The sequence below is a fragment of the Dermacentor variabilis genome, chromosome 1 (assembly GCF_050947875.1).
Source record: "Dermacentor variabilis isolate Ectoservices chromosome 1, ASM5094787v1, whole genome shotgun sequence".
NCBI lineage: Eukaryota > Metazoa > Arthropoda > Arachnida > Ixodida > Ixodidae > Dermacentor > Dermacentor variabilis.
The window spans coordinates 4,431,761-4,445,224 of NC_134568.1; the positions used below are offsets into that span (position 1 = coordinate 4,431,761).

General features: G+C 49.2%; 1 protein-coding gene and 13 non-coding genes across 14 annotated transcripts in view; 13 read left to right on the forward strand and 1 right to left on the reverse strand.

The window, feature by feature from the left end:
* LOC142575171 (lysyl oxidase homolog 3-like) overlaps positions 1-13,464 on the reverse strand; it is a 208,047-nt gene that overhangs the window by 80,790 nt on the left and 113,793 nt on the right. The window lies entirely within an intron of this gene.
* Positions 787-860, forward strand: TRNAN-GUU (transfer RNA asparagine (anticodon GUU)). Its single transcript has one exon. It is a non-coding gene; the product is annotated as a tRNA-Asn (tRNA).
* Positions 939-1,012, forward strand: TRNAN-GUU (transfer RNA asparagine (anticodon GUU)). The gene has a single exon. It is a non-coding gene; the product is annotated as a tRNA-Asn (tRNA).
* Positions 5,963-6,036, forward strand: TRNAN-GUU (transfer RNA asparagine (anticodon GUU)). The gene has a single exon. It is a non-coding gene; the product is annotated as a tRNA-Asn (tRNA).
* On the forward strand, positions 6,115-6,188 carry TRNAN-GUU (transfer RNA asparagine (anticodon GUU)). Its single transcript has one exon. It is a non-coding gene; the product is annotated as a tRNA-Asn (tRNA).
* On the forward strand, positions 6,266-6,339 carry TRNAN-GUU (transfer RNA asparagine (anticodon GUU)). The gene has a single exon. It is a non-coding gene; the product is annotated as a tRNA-Asn (tRNA).
* TRNAN-GUU (transfer RNA asparagine (anticodon GUU)) lies at positions 6,417-6,490 on the forward strand. The gene has a single exon. It is a non-coding gene; the product is annotated as a tRNA-Asn (tRNA).
* On the forward strand, positions 6,566-6,639 carry TRNAN-GUU (transfer RNA asparagine (anticodon GUU)). The gene has a single exon. It is a non-coding gene; the product is annotated as a tRNA-Asn (tRNA).
* On the forward strand, positions 6,715-6,788 carry TRNAN-GUU (transfer RNA asparagine (anticodon GUU)). The gene has a single exon. It is a non-coding gene; the product is annotated as a tRNA-Asn (tRNA).
* Positions 6,871-6,944, forward strand: TRNAN-GUU (transfer RNA asparagine (anticodon GUU)). Its single transcript has one exon. It is a non-coding gene; the product is annotated as a tRNA-Asn (tRNA).
* Positions 7,021-7,094, forward strand: TRNAN-GUU (transfer RNA asparagine (anticodon GUU)). The gene has a single exon. It is a non-coding gene; the product is annotated as a tRNA-Asn (tRNA).
* TRNAN-GUU (transfer RNA asparagine (anticodon GUU)) lies at positions 12,288-12,361 on the forward strand. Its single transcript has one exon. It is a non-coding gene; the product is annotated as a tRNA-Asn (tRNA).
* TRNAN-GUU (transfer RNA asparagine (anticodon GUU)) lies at positions 13,154-13,227 on the forward strand. Its single transcript has one exon. It is a non-coding gene; the product is annotated as a tRNA-Asn (tRNA).
* TRNAN-GUU (transfer RNA asparagine (anticodon GUU)) lies at positions 13,304-13,377 on the forward strand. The gene has a single exon. It is a non-coding gene; the product is annotated as a tRNA-Asn (tRNA).

Genomic DNA, 13,464 nt, shown 5'->3' on the forward strand with positions numbered 1-13,464 from the left:
CCTGACAGTTCGGTTTTCCACTGAATACTTGTATTCTGTGTCGCGAAAAACGTTGTACAATGACTTACTATCCATGCTATTTCCGCCTCCACTTTACCGATCAATATACATTAAATTGCCAGGCCACGATGTGCTAAAGCGAGTTCGCAAAATGTATTTATCCCCTTGCTGCAAAACATTCTTTTATAAAGTTCATAGTGAAACCATACCGGTTAAAACATGGCTACAAAAAAAGGGTATCTTTGTCTCTTCTGTTAACTGTCGCCTTTGTGATGTGCCAGAGACAATTGAACATTGTTTTATTAGCTGCACCGACGCCATCCTATTTTGGGATGTCCTCCAACGGACTTTAAAGAAAGACTTTGAGATTAACGCTCATACTGTGCGATACTTGCTACCAACCTGTGATAATAGTGCGCCTTTCGATATGTTTTTTGTAATGGGAATGCACAGTTTGTGGAAAACGCGAATGATGGACCGCAACGCCGAAACGGTTGTACCTACAAGGGCAAATTTCATCCAAATGACACTACACCTAAAGCAGGTTTATGATGGACTCGGTGTACAACCGGACTGGTACCCTATTTTGTTGAGGTGCTTATCCTTGCCACCCTTCTAAAGTGACACGAACGTTTCTACTCACAGTATGAACGCTACCTTTTCTGTGTGTGACTTTCATTGTGCCCTCCATTCTCTGACTATGCAGAACTGGTGAACGTCTGGTTGAATGGTTGACTGCAACTATAATAAATACCATGAAAGAAAAAAAAAAGAAAGAAAAAAAAAGCCTCCGTGGCGCAATCGGCTAGCGCGTTCGGCTGTTAACCGAAAGGTTGGAGGTTCAAGCCCTCCCGGGGGCGGTGGTCTCTTTTCTTTTTTTTTTCAGATGCGTTGCGCGAAAATCACGAGCACATGAGGTAAACTGCCGCACATGGCTAGCCTCCGTGGCGCAATCGGCTAGCGCGTTCGGCTGTTAACCGAAAGGTTGGAGGTTCAAGCCCTCCCGGGGGCGGTGGTCTCTTCTTCTTTTTTTTCAGATGTGTTGCGCGAAAGTCACGAGCACATGAGGTAAACTGCAGCACATGGCACTTCCCGACACGCTAGCGAACGGACGCAGGATCATGAGCTCCGCTGGAGCGGCGTTTGCGGCCCTCGCCGGCCGCGGAAACAGGAGCAGCGTCGAAGACGAAAAGGACTACGAGATCGTGCTGCCTACTCTGCCCACCGGTCGTGTTGTTTTAAACACGTTGTTTTTGCACGGTGACGCGCGGGTGAGGCCCTACAGGGTCGAACATTTCCGAGACGCCCTCTCCAATGCTGGTGTGCTCCCCGAGGTCGTGGCGTTGGGAGCGTACCAGATCAACCATGTGTGGGCGGTGACGTTCAACAGCACGGAAGCCACAAGGAAACTGGCTGCTTTCAAGGAGCTGCAGGTTAAAGGCCGCCGCTGCATTGTTATTGACCCTGAGGACCAGCAGGTTAAACTGCGGCTGCATTGGATGCTCCACGGAGTGCAAGATGAAGACATCCGGACTGCTTTTGCGGCGTTCGGGAACGTAACCGAGGTGACGCGGGAGCGTTGGCGCGTCCAAGGCATGAGAGAGAAGGGATCAACCACGAGAACCGTGCTGCTCAAGCTCAAGCCGGGAATGAAGGTGGACGACCTGCCCCACCAGGTTAGAGTCGCCGGTGAGTTGGCCCTTGTGGTGGTACCCGGGAGGCCGATGCAGTGCCTGCGCTGCCATGGCACGGGCCATGTTCGCCGCGACTGCAAGGTGCCCAGGTGCTCGAAGTGCAGACGCTACGGACACGCGGACGCTGACTGCGTCCGTACCTACGCGTCGGCTACCGGGCAGGGGAAGACGGACGAGATCGCGGAACTCATGGACGTCGTTGAAGCCGAGGATGCAGCGAGGGGAACGGACGAAGCCGGCAAGCAGACGGGGCCACTCGACTCGTCAGCGCCTACCGGCAGAGACACCCTCACTGGGGATGGTTCAGCGAGCCAACAACCAGCGGATGACTTGCATAGGTCGAGCGAGACAACCGGAAAGGATGGCGAGAACACTCCGGAGCCTAAGGTCGTCGAGCCCAAGGGTCCGAACGAGCTGCAACCGGACAAGAGTGGTGCCCGCACGCCGACCAGCGTCTCCGCTGCGGCGAAGCGTTCCCACGCCCAAACCAGCGCCGACGGTGGCCAGACGGCAACGCCTGGAGCCGAGGAGCCCCCGGCAAAGGCGCCTCAAGGCCGGCGTTCATCGTTTCGGCCGCGCCCTAACGTTCCGGTAGACCAGCGTGCCGGAAATTCGGAGTCCCTAGGACATGCTCATGTTCTTCCGCCGGACCGCACTGGCGGCGATGGCGGCGTCTAGCCTCGTGCTGGACGCGAGAGGTAAGCGCCATATTGCCGGTCTCTTGCCCTATTGTTAAAATGGCTCCAACGTGTCCGTTGAAAGTCGCCACTCTAAATGTTCGAGGACTGGCAGGGAAAAGGAAGCAAGGCCAGCTTTACCGACTTATAACGGAGCACGACATTGATGTGCTGGCCGTGCAGGAGACGAAAGTCGATGGTGAAGAAGAGACCGGCGTTATGGTGCGGCGTTTCACGTCTAGGTTTTCTGCCGTAGTCTGTCATGCGGTGGGCACATCCGCTGGCTGTGTTCTTTTTGTTAAGAAGTTGCCGGGGCTAGAGGTGCATGCAATTTATTCGTGTGTGTCGGGCCGGCGTGTTGTCGTTGATTTTTCGTTCAACAACAACGAGTGGCGTATTGTATGCTTGTACGCGCCGAATAAGGTGGATGAAAGGGCTCAGTTTTTTCACCAAATTGAAGAGCGTCTATGCAAGGGAAGACAGCTCATAGTAATGGGCGATTTCAACTGTGTCCTCAGTGCGCAGGATAAAACAAGCTTTCGTGGCTTTAGAGACAAAAGCACTGAAGTGTTGTCGCGAATTGTAGAGAACTGGGACCTTGAGGATGTAGCAGAGTTCCTCGAAGGAGCGCGTGCCGTGAAGTACACACGGTTTGAGGGCTCTAGTCACGCACGGCTCGACCGCATTTATGCGTCTGTTGACATCCTTCCGGAATGTAACAGTTACCAATTAGTGCCAGTGTCTTTCTCTGACCATTGTTTAGTTCAGTGCTGCATAGGAATTCCAAAGCGAGGTAACACTTTCTCATGGGAAACGTGGAAATTAAATAATAAGCTTCTTCAGGATGAACAGTTTAACCGAGCAGTAAGAGAAGAAATAAGGAAAATAGACCCCAGTAAAAACCTTCATGTATGGCAACAGTGGGAGCTGAGTAAGGAAAACCTAAAAATAAAGGCTATAGAGAGGGCTACCTGTATTCGTTACGCGGTGAAACAAAAAGAGACTGAGTTAAAGGCACTTCTTCATAAACTGCTGAGGCAGGAATCTCAGGCACCGGGCAAATGGATAGAAGACATCAGAAAAGTGAAACAACAGTTAGAGCTACTTGAAGAGCAACGCTATCGGGGAGCCCTGGTGAGGGCAAAGGCTGAAGACACAGCTGCAGGTGAAGCGCCTTCGAAACGAGCGCTAGGGTTAGAAAAAACACGCGCTGAAAGGAACCACATCGACGGAATAGAATGGCGCGGGACCTTATCAACGGACACAGACGACATCAAAGCAGCTTTTCATGAGCATTACCAGGCGCTATTCTCGTACCACAAAGTAGACGCTACCACATTTGGGAATGAGTTTTTACGTGCTATACCCCGACTGGACGACGAAAGAAAGCAAAGAGTTGAACTAGAGATAACAGAATCCGAAGTTGAACAGGCCATAGACAACTTAAACCCTGGAAAATCGCCTGGTCCAGACGGCTTTAGCGCCGGTTTTTATAAAGAATTTAAGCATGAAATTAGCCCTGTATTGAATGTAATCTTTAACGAAGCTTACAAATGGAAGACATTGCCTCCGTCTTATGGGTCGTCACACACAGTACTCATTCCTAAAACTGATGATACAGCGAAATTAAGATATGTTACGGCGTATCGTCCCATAGCACTCACCAATATCGAGTATAAAATCTTTATGAAGATATTGGCGCGAAGATTGCAGACAGTGATACAGGACATCGTCGGGCCTCACCAGACATGTGGGATTAAAGGCCGGACTATTGTTACCAATATTCACAAAGCGCGCAGTGTACTTGAGTGCTGTGATGATCGTAATAGTCGGATTGCCATTTTACAGATTGACCTCGAGAAGGCTTTTGATTGCGTGGCTCATGAAATCCTGTTTGCCGTTTTAGACTATGCCAATCTCGGATCTGTAATCTGCGATGGGGTCGCCCTGGCGTACCGTAACTGCACGACCAGATTGATCGTGAATAAGAGTTTAGGGGCTCCCATCAGCCTTCAACGTTCTGTGCGTCAGGGCTGCCCCCTCAGCCCTCTGTTGTTTTCTATCTACATTGAAACCCTGTGTATGAGATTGATTGAAAACAATAGAATTACGGGATTTAAGCTTCAAGCAGTTGAAGTGAAGCTGCTGGCTTATGCAGATGATGTCGCTGTTTTTGCGGAGGATCAGGGGAGCATAATTGAGGCTGTCAAATGTGTCCGTAAATTTAGCCATGTCACTGGTAGTGGAGTTAACTGGTCGAAGTGCCTTGGGCTCTGGCATGGATCATGGCCAACGAAGCCAGATCATTTTGCCAACATGCATTGGGTGACGACCCCAGGCAAGTACTTGGGCGTCCCGCTCGATGCCTATCGTTATAGCGAGCAGTACTGGAAAAGGCAGGTCAAAGACACACGGGAGAGAGCTGAGAAGTGGAAAGGCACTAACCTTTCTATTTTTGCCAGAGCCACCGTTTGTAACCTTTTCTTTATCAGCAAGCTTTGGTACGTAATGCAGGTATTGCACTGTTCACGGTCCAACGTTCAGAAGCTACACAGGATTTTTGCCGTCTTTGTCTGGGCGTCGGGATGGGAGCGCTGTAGCCGGACCAACTTGTTCCGGCGGGTAAAAGACGGGGGGCTGGGATTGGGCCACCTCTTTGTGCGGCAGCTGGTAAACCAGTTCTTGTTCTTTAGGGACTCAACCGACCCTTTCTAGCGCACGGTATGTCAAATAAGGCTGAGTAGACAAATACCAGAGTATGTGGTTTCAACCGCAGAGTTTTCGGGAGGGATTCGAGGTTTTTACAAAGAAGTTGTATCGAGTGTTCGATTTCTTTCAGTGCGCTTCTCGAATGATTTCCTTTCTGTTGTGAACAAAAAGAAACTGTATTGTGCTTTGTGCGACGTCCTTTTCCCAGTGCCACTGTACAGGTCCTTGTACGGTGGAGGCCCAAGCAGCGATGTTCTAAAAAGAGTAAAGAAAATGCAGGTCCCGCCAGGAACAAAGACCTTCTTCTTTAAATTACACACGGGAACATTACCAGTTAAGAAGTTTTTGGAGGCAAAGGGAGTGTATTTACCGTGGGGAACACACTGTTTAATTTGCAAGCAGCCAGAGACAATAGATCATGTTTTTTTAAACTGTTGGGGAGGCGTGTTCTTCTGGGATGTATTGCAGAGGACACTAAAGAAAGAATTTCCACTAGACGCGTATGGCATTCGTTACTTAAGCATAGATAACGAGGACGGGGTGCCTTTTGACCTAATTATGCTCTTGGGCCTCCACTGTATTTGGCGCGCGAGAATGGCGGGATACCATGTTGATAAAGATGCGCGGCCTGCACGAATGTATTTCAGGGAACAGATGCACTGGTTTGTCGCTCTGCATAAGGCGACAGAGGAACCACCTGAGTGGCTCCCAAGAGTAGAGCCGTTGGGTAATTTGCACGAATTTTGATCAGACTCAGCCAGTACGATACTGGTTGAATACGTGCCCAACAGCAAACGTATGTTGTATCTAGTTTTTTGTTTCGGTGATTGTTTCTCTTGTAAATAGTTGTGTACTGAAAATCGGGCAATAAAGAAAAAAAAAGCCTCCGTGGCGCAATCGGCTAGCGCGTTCGGCTGTTAACCGAAAGGTTGGAGGTTCAAGCCCTCCCGGGGGCGGTGGTCTCTTCTTTTTTTTTTTTCAGATGCGTTGCGCGAAAATCACGAGCACATGAGGTAAACTGCCGCACATGGCTAGCCTCCGTGGCGCAATCGGTTAGCGCGTTCGGCTGTTAACCGAAAGGTTGGAGGTTCAAGCCCTCCCGGGGGCGGTGGTCTCTTCTTTTTTTTTTTCCGATGGGTTGCGCGAAAATCACGAGCACATGAGGTAAACTGATGCACATGGCTAGCCTCCGTGGCGCAATCGGCTAGCGCGTTCGGCTGTTAACCGAAAGGTTGCAGGTTCAAGCCCTCCCGGGGGCGGTGGTCTTTTCTTTTTTTTTTTCAGATGTGTTGCGCGAAAGTCACGAGCACATGAGGTAAACTGCCGCACATGGCTAGCCTCCGTGGCGCAATCGGCTAGCGCGTTCGGCTGTTAACCGAAAGGTTGGAGGTTCAAGCCCTCCCGGGGGCGGTGGTCTCTTCTTTTTTTTTCAGATGCGTTGCGCGAAAATCATGAGCACATGAGGTAAACTGCCGCACATGGCTAGCCTCCGTGGCGCAATCGGTTAGCGCGTTCGGCTGTTAACCGAAAGGTTGGAGGTTCAAGCCCTCCCGGGGGCGGTGGTCTCTTCTTTTTTTTTCCGATGGGTTGCGCGAAAATCACGAGCACATGAGGTAAACTGATGCACATGGCTAGCCTCCGTGGCGCAATCGGCTAGCGCGTTCGGCTGTTAACCGAAAGGTTGGAGGTTCAAGCCCTCCCGGGGGCGGTGGTCTCTTCTTTTTTTTTTTTTTTTCAGATGCGTTGCGCGAAAATCACGAGCACATGAGGTAAACTGATGCACATGGCTAGCCTCCGTGGCGCAATCGGCTAGCGCGCTCGGCTGTTAACCGAAAGGTTGGAGGTTCAAGCCCTCCCGGGGGCGGTGGTCTCTTCTTCTTTTTTTCAGATGTGTTGCGCGAAAGTCACGAGCACATGAGGTAAACTGCAGCACACGGCTAGCCTCCGTGGCGCAATCGGCTAGCGCGTTCGGCTGTTAACCGAAAGGTTGGAGGTTCAAGCCCTCCCGGGGGCGGTGGTCTCTTCTTTTTTTTTTTTTTCAGATGCGTTGCGCGAAAATCACGAGCACATGAGGTAAACTGCCGCACATGGCTAGCCTCCGTGGCGCAATCATTCCTCTTCCGCGCACCACAGCGGATGGTCACGGAATGTTGTGCTCCGTAGGGGCGGTTCATGCGGCCCAGCCGGGCCGCGGTATCAGGCTTACGGAAACGTCTTCACAGGATTACCAGCTTGTTCTGCCGCATCTGCCATCAGGTATGACCGTGTGTAATACCGTGTTTTTGCACGGTGATTTGAAGGCCAGGCCCTATCGAGTCGAACATTTTCGTGATGCGCTTGACCGTCATAAGCTGTTGCCGGAGGTGGTGGCCCTCGGGGCCTACCAGATGAACCATGTCTGGGCTATAACATTCAAGGACGAAGACGGAAAAAAGAAGCTGCTGTCAGCGAAGGCCTTTAGCGTCAAAGAACACCGCTGCGTCGCCATTGACCCTTGCAACCAGGATATTCGAATGAAGCTGTTCTGGCTCCTTCACACGACTCCCGACGAGGACGTCAGAGCAGCCTTGGCGCCGTTCGGAACGGTGACCGAAATTTCCAGGGAGCGGTGGCGAGTACCAGGGTGCGGCGACAAAGGTTCTCACATGCGTCTGGTATCGTTACGGCTGAAGGCTGGTATGACCATGGAAGACATCCCGCATCAGCTACGAGTATCAGAGGACCATGCGCTCGTGATCGTACCAGGCAGAGCTCCGCTCTGCCTCCGATGCCGCGGCACCGGCCATATACGGCGCGAGTGCCGTGTGCCACGCTGTGGGCTCTGTCGTCGTTTCGGCCACGACGAGACCCAGTGCGTGAGAAGCTACGCTAACGTGACCGGGTCTGGCCGGAGCGACGCGTTAGACGAGCACTTGTTGGATCAAGCGGACGCGGAAGAGACTGCTGGAGCGGGCGGAGACCCACGAGGCACGGAAGAGAAGCCAGTGGTCATGGCAAGCGTCAAGTGCCAACCCAGAAAGGGCAGTAGCGAGGCAGTGGCCAAGAATGAAGTGCAAAGTGAACCGTCTGCAGAAAATTCTACGGTGCGTGAAAGTGAGGGGGACGCGGAGGCTGCCGAGGGCGTTCTGCGACAGGGCAACTCTGGCGCTGCCTTCATCGAAGAATCCGGCGAGAAAATGGACCAGGCCAGCGCCGTTTCAAAGAGACCTCGCGAAATACCCGATCAAGATGGCAGGCTTGAGCAAGACGACGGTATCAGCAGCGAAGGGCCACCCACGAAGGCTTCCTCTTTCCGGCGGTCTACACTGAAGCCCAAGCCGAACGTTCCGCTCGAGAGGAGGCCGACGCGAGAACATCCACCTGAGGGGCGTCAGACGCCGACCAATCCGCCAGGTGGTCGGCAGACGCCGACCGTCCCACCGGACGGGCGACAGACGCCGACTGTCCCACCAGATAAGCGGACAACGCCGACAGTTCCCCCGCGGTAGCGGGGTGCTGTTCGGTAGAAGGCTCAGTAAGGACTAGGTGCTGCGGAACCTTTAAGTGAATGATGAGTAGCGCATTTGGTAACGTCATGCCTTCGCCGTATGAGACGGAGCTTATGATGGTGCAGGGTTTTGTTTTTTGTAAGTTTGGCGGTCTTTGATTTCCGAAATGTATTGTAGTTTGTGCTTGCTCTTCTCTTTCAATGGCAAATAATCATGGAATAGCAATACGTATTGGCACGCTTAACGTACGAGGGTTAACGGCTAGACGGCGACAAGCACAGTTAAGTCGCCTGATGCTGGAAAACGACATAAATATTCTTGCTGTTCAAGAAAATAAATTGAAAGCGAAGAGCAAACGGACAAAATGGTTCAGGTTTTTAAATCCCGTTACAACACTTGTGTTTGTCATGGAGTAGGTAAGGCCGGTGGCTGTCTTTTATTTTTGCGTAATTCAATAGGTATTGTTGCGCAGAGTGTAATGTCGGCCCAAGATGGGTGATTGGTCCTATGTGATTTCTCTTTCAATAATATTGATTGGCCAATTGTCTGTGTGTACGCTCCAAACAAAATTAGTGATAGGAAATTTTTTTTAACTTTGTTGAGTCACACCTGACGTGTGAAAGAAATGTTGTTCTTCTTGGTGACTTCAATTGTGTTTGCATGTCCGAAGATAGGGTGCCCAGTAAAATAATACGGGATACAAGTGCGCATCAACTCTGCGCAATCGTGGCAGACTATGATTTAGTAGACGTTGGAAGCATATTAAGCAGTAACAGTGTTGTTTTTACTCATTTCCAAGGGCAGAGTCACGCTCGACTAGATCGTTTGTACGTATCAGCAAACCTTGCGCGAACGGTCACTAGCTACGCAGTAAAGCACGTGAGCTTCAGTGATCACAGCCTAGTAACGTGTACATTGGGCACGAAACATAGAGGGTCTCACTTTAACTGGGAACTGTGGAAAATGAACGAAACGATCTTAAGTGATGAATGGTTTGTCAAAGCGGTAAAAGGAAAAATTGACGTAATGCAAATAGATGCTACAACAAATTGGGCTGAGCTGTGGGAGCAGTTTAAAATTGAAGTGAAAATGAGTGCGATCGAGAGGGCTTGTGTGATGCGTCATAAAGCTAAACAAAGAGAGAAAGAACTGCAAAGCATGCTCGCTCATTTTCCAAACGCGGAGTGCACAATACCGGGATTGTTGTCGAAACAGATTAGAAAAATTAAACGCGAACTTGAAAGGGTGGACGCTCAAATTTACCAAGGAGCCGCGATAAGAGCACGATCCGAGAGGCTGTGGCTGGGAGAGGCGCCAACTAAGCGCGCGCTCAGTGACGAAAAGGGTTACGCATCCAAAAACATAATTAAAGAAATTTGTTTTAACAACACAATGTCAAAAGACCCAGAAGTAATTGCAAAAGCTTTCGTTGAACACTACCGAGCGTTGATCGGTAGGCAGGTGCTCGTAACAGAAGAGTTTGTGAACACCTTTCTAACACTTCTGCCAAAATTAGAAGACGAAATAAAAGAGGGACTCGAGAGACCGATCTCTGCGAAAGAAATTACAGAAGCCATAGAAGACTTGGGTAAAGGAAAGGCGCCTGGACCAGACGGCCTAGGAGCAGCTTTCTATAAAACTTTCAAGGCCGAAATAAGCGAGATACTGCACTGTGTAATATCAGAAGCTCATGAAACTAAGCACTTGCCGCCGTCATTCAGAAAAAGTCATGTTGTGATTATACCGAAAACCACCGATACGGTAAAGCTGAAATCTGTCGCTGGATACAGGCACATAAGTCTTACGAATTCGGATTATAAAATCTACATGAAGGTGCTCGGAAAAAGCATGCAGTCAGTAATTAAATCCATAGTAGGCCCAAACCAAACATGCGGTATCAGGAATACAACAATATTGTCGAATATTCACATCGCTAGGAGTATATTTGAATGCTGTGATGCGAACCTCGAATGTGTAGCAATGGTTCAGTTAGACCTAGAAAAAGCTTTTGACAGGGTTGCTCACAGCATACTTCTTGCCCTGCTAAAACACATTAATGTAGGCGAAGTGATTCAGGACGGAGTAGCCATGGCTTATGAGAACTGTTCCGCTCACCTTATAATCAATAAAAGACTCAGCGAAAATATACCAGTATTATCCAGTGTGCGCCAGGGGTGCCCTTTGTCGCCCTTACTTTTTGCGATTTTTCTTGAACCTTTCTGTTTGAAGGTACGAGAAAACGAAAACATTCGCGGCTACCGTCTTTTAACTCAGGAAGTAAAAATACTAGCCTACGCAGATGACATCGCACTATTTTGCATTGACCAAGAGAGCATTCGGGAGGCAGTCAAGGATGCAAGAAAGTTTTGCAGTCTAACGGGCAGTGCCATAAGCTGGCCAAAAAGCTTAGGCTTCTGGCACGGTGAATGGGACAGTCGGCCTGCAGTGTTAGAAACAGTACCGTTCACAGATACGCCAACCAGTTATCTTGGTGTTCCTTTGGAATACTATCGCGATACCACGACGCAATGGACTGAACAAACTGAGCGGGCTAAAGCACAAACAACGAAGTGGGGAGGCAAGAATCTGTCAATATTCACGAGAGCCACTGTCTGCAATTTATTTCTTGTCGCTAAAGTGTTTTATATGTTGCAAGTTTTATGTATATCCCGAGTGTGTGTACAAAAGTTGCACAGGGTTTTTGCTATGTTCGTGTGGGGATCAGGATGGGAGCGCACGAGTCGTCTGAATCTGTTTCACGCTGTGCAGAAAGGAGGGCTGGGTTTGTCGCATTTATTTTTGAAACAAGTAGTGTCGCGTTTCATGTTCTTGCGCGACGAAAGCGATTGTTTTTTGCGGTGCGTTATCCAGACGCGATTAGGTGACGCACTGCCAGAATATGTTGTGACGTCGTATGGCATACGTCAAGTGGTTGTCCGAGGTTTTTTGTTTGAAGTGATAAGCTCTTTCCGTTTTCTAAAAGTACACTTTTCTTTGGAATACCTGAACACTGTCGCAAGAAAGCGATTATACCGAGATTTAGTTAATATCATGTGTCCAGTACCAATATACCGTGCAGTATATGCACTGGGGCGTGAGCAGAATGTCTTAAAAAGAGTTAAGAAAATGCCTGTAAGAGCAACAACAAAAACATTTTTTTTCATGCTACACACTGGCACGCTTCCTGTCAAGCCATGGCTGCAGGAGAAGGGGATCATTATACCCTGGAGTGTGAATTGCCAAATATGTCAGAAACCGGAGACAATGGAGCACATATTTCTGGAGTGCAGGGACTCAGTCTTTCTTTGGGACATTCTGCAAAGGACACTAAAAAAAGAATTTCCTTTAACACCTTTTGGAATCCGTTTTTTACCGTTTGAAGAGACAGAAGGCGTGCCATGTGATATGGTGATGTTACTCTGCATGCACAGCGTATGGAAAACACGAATAGCGGTGCGTAATGAGGATGTTGACGCTAAACCAGCCAAAGAATATTTTGTTGAAAATGTATTGTACATTCGCGAAGCGTTTAAAGCGCTCAGCGAACCACCTGAGTGGTTAACAGCATTTGAAAAGCTTGGAAACATTCAGCCTTTTTAAACCAAAATTAATCGACAAGGTACCCCCGCACATTGAACTGTCTTTTTTGTTTTGTAATCGCAGCGGAGAATAGCTGTGAATCGTGTATTCGTTATAAAACAGGCAATAAAGAAAAAAAAGTCTCCGTGGCGCAATCGGCTAGCGCGTTCGGCTGTTAACCGAAAGGTTGGAGGTTCAAGCCCTCCCGGGGGCGGTGGTCTCTTCTTTTTTTTTTCAGATGCGTTGCGCGAAAATCACGAGCACATGAGGTAAACTGCCGTTCGGTTTTCCATGGAATACTTAAGTAGGGTACCACGAAAGCGCTTATATAAGGACCTGGTAGACACAATGTTGCCGGTGCCATTCTATCGCTCGATGTTCTGCATTGGACCTGAAAAGGACGTACTAAAAAGAGTAAAACGAATGCCAGTACGCCCGTCGGTAAAGTCCTTCTTTTTCCAGCTTCACACCAATACTTTACCTGTGAAACCATGGCTAGATGAAAAAGGCCTTTCCGTGCCTTGGAGCGTCAACTGTTTACTATGCCAAAAACCCGAAACAGTAGAACACATTTTTCTTGACTGCTGGGATGCTGTGTTCCATTGGGACATCTTACAGAGAACACTAAAGAAGGACTTGCCGATTACTCCATATGGGATTCGTTTCTTGCCTACTCTAAATGAAGACAATGTACCCTATGACATGTTCATGCTGGTGTCCTTACATAGTTTATGGAAAACTAGAATGGCTGTGAGACATGCTGAAGTAAATGCCCGGCCTGTTAGAGAATACTTCATTGAAAGCATTTGTCATATTAAGGAAATGTATAATTTGAAAAAAGAAAAACCAACATGGCTCAGTGTGATGACTGAGCCAGCGAATTTCAAGCGTTTTTAGCCCTGTGACTGCCAACCAGTGGCAGAGTTTTTGTCGTGACCGTTGTGTATTGATAAAATGTCTTGTTTTGTAGCCTTGTTGCCACGTCAGTAATAAAGAAAAAAAAAAAGCCTCCGTGGCGCAATCGGCTAGCGCGTTCGGCTGTTAACCGAAAGGTTGGAGGTTCAAGCCCTCCCGGGGACGGTGGTCTCTTCTTTTTTTTTTCATATGTGTTGCGCGAAAATCACGAGCACATGAGGTAAACTGCCGCACATGGCTAGCCTCCGTGGCGCAATCGGCTAGCGCGTTCGGCTGTTAACCGAAAGGTTGGAGGTTCAAGCCCTCCCGGGGGCGGTGGTCTCTTTTTTTTTCAGATGCGTTGCGCGAAAGTCACGAGCACATGAGGTAAACTGCAGCACATGGCTAGCCTCCGTGGAGCAA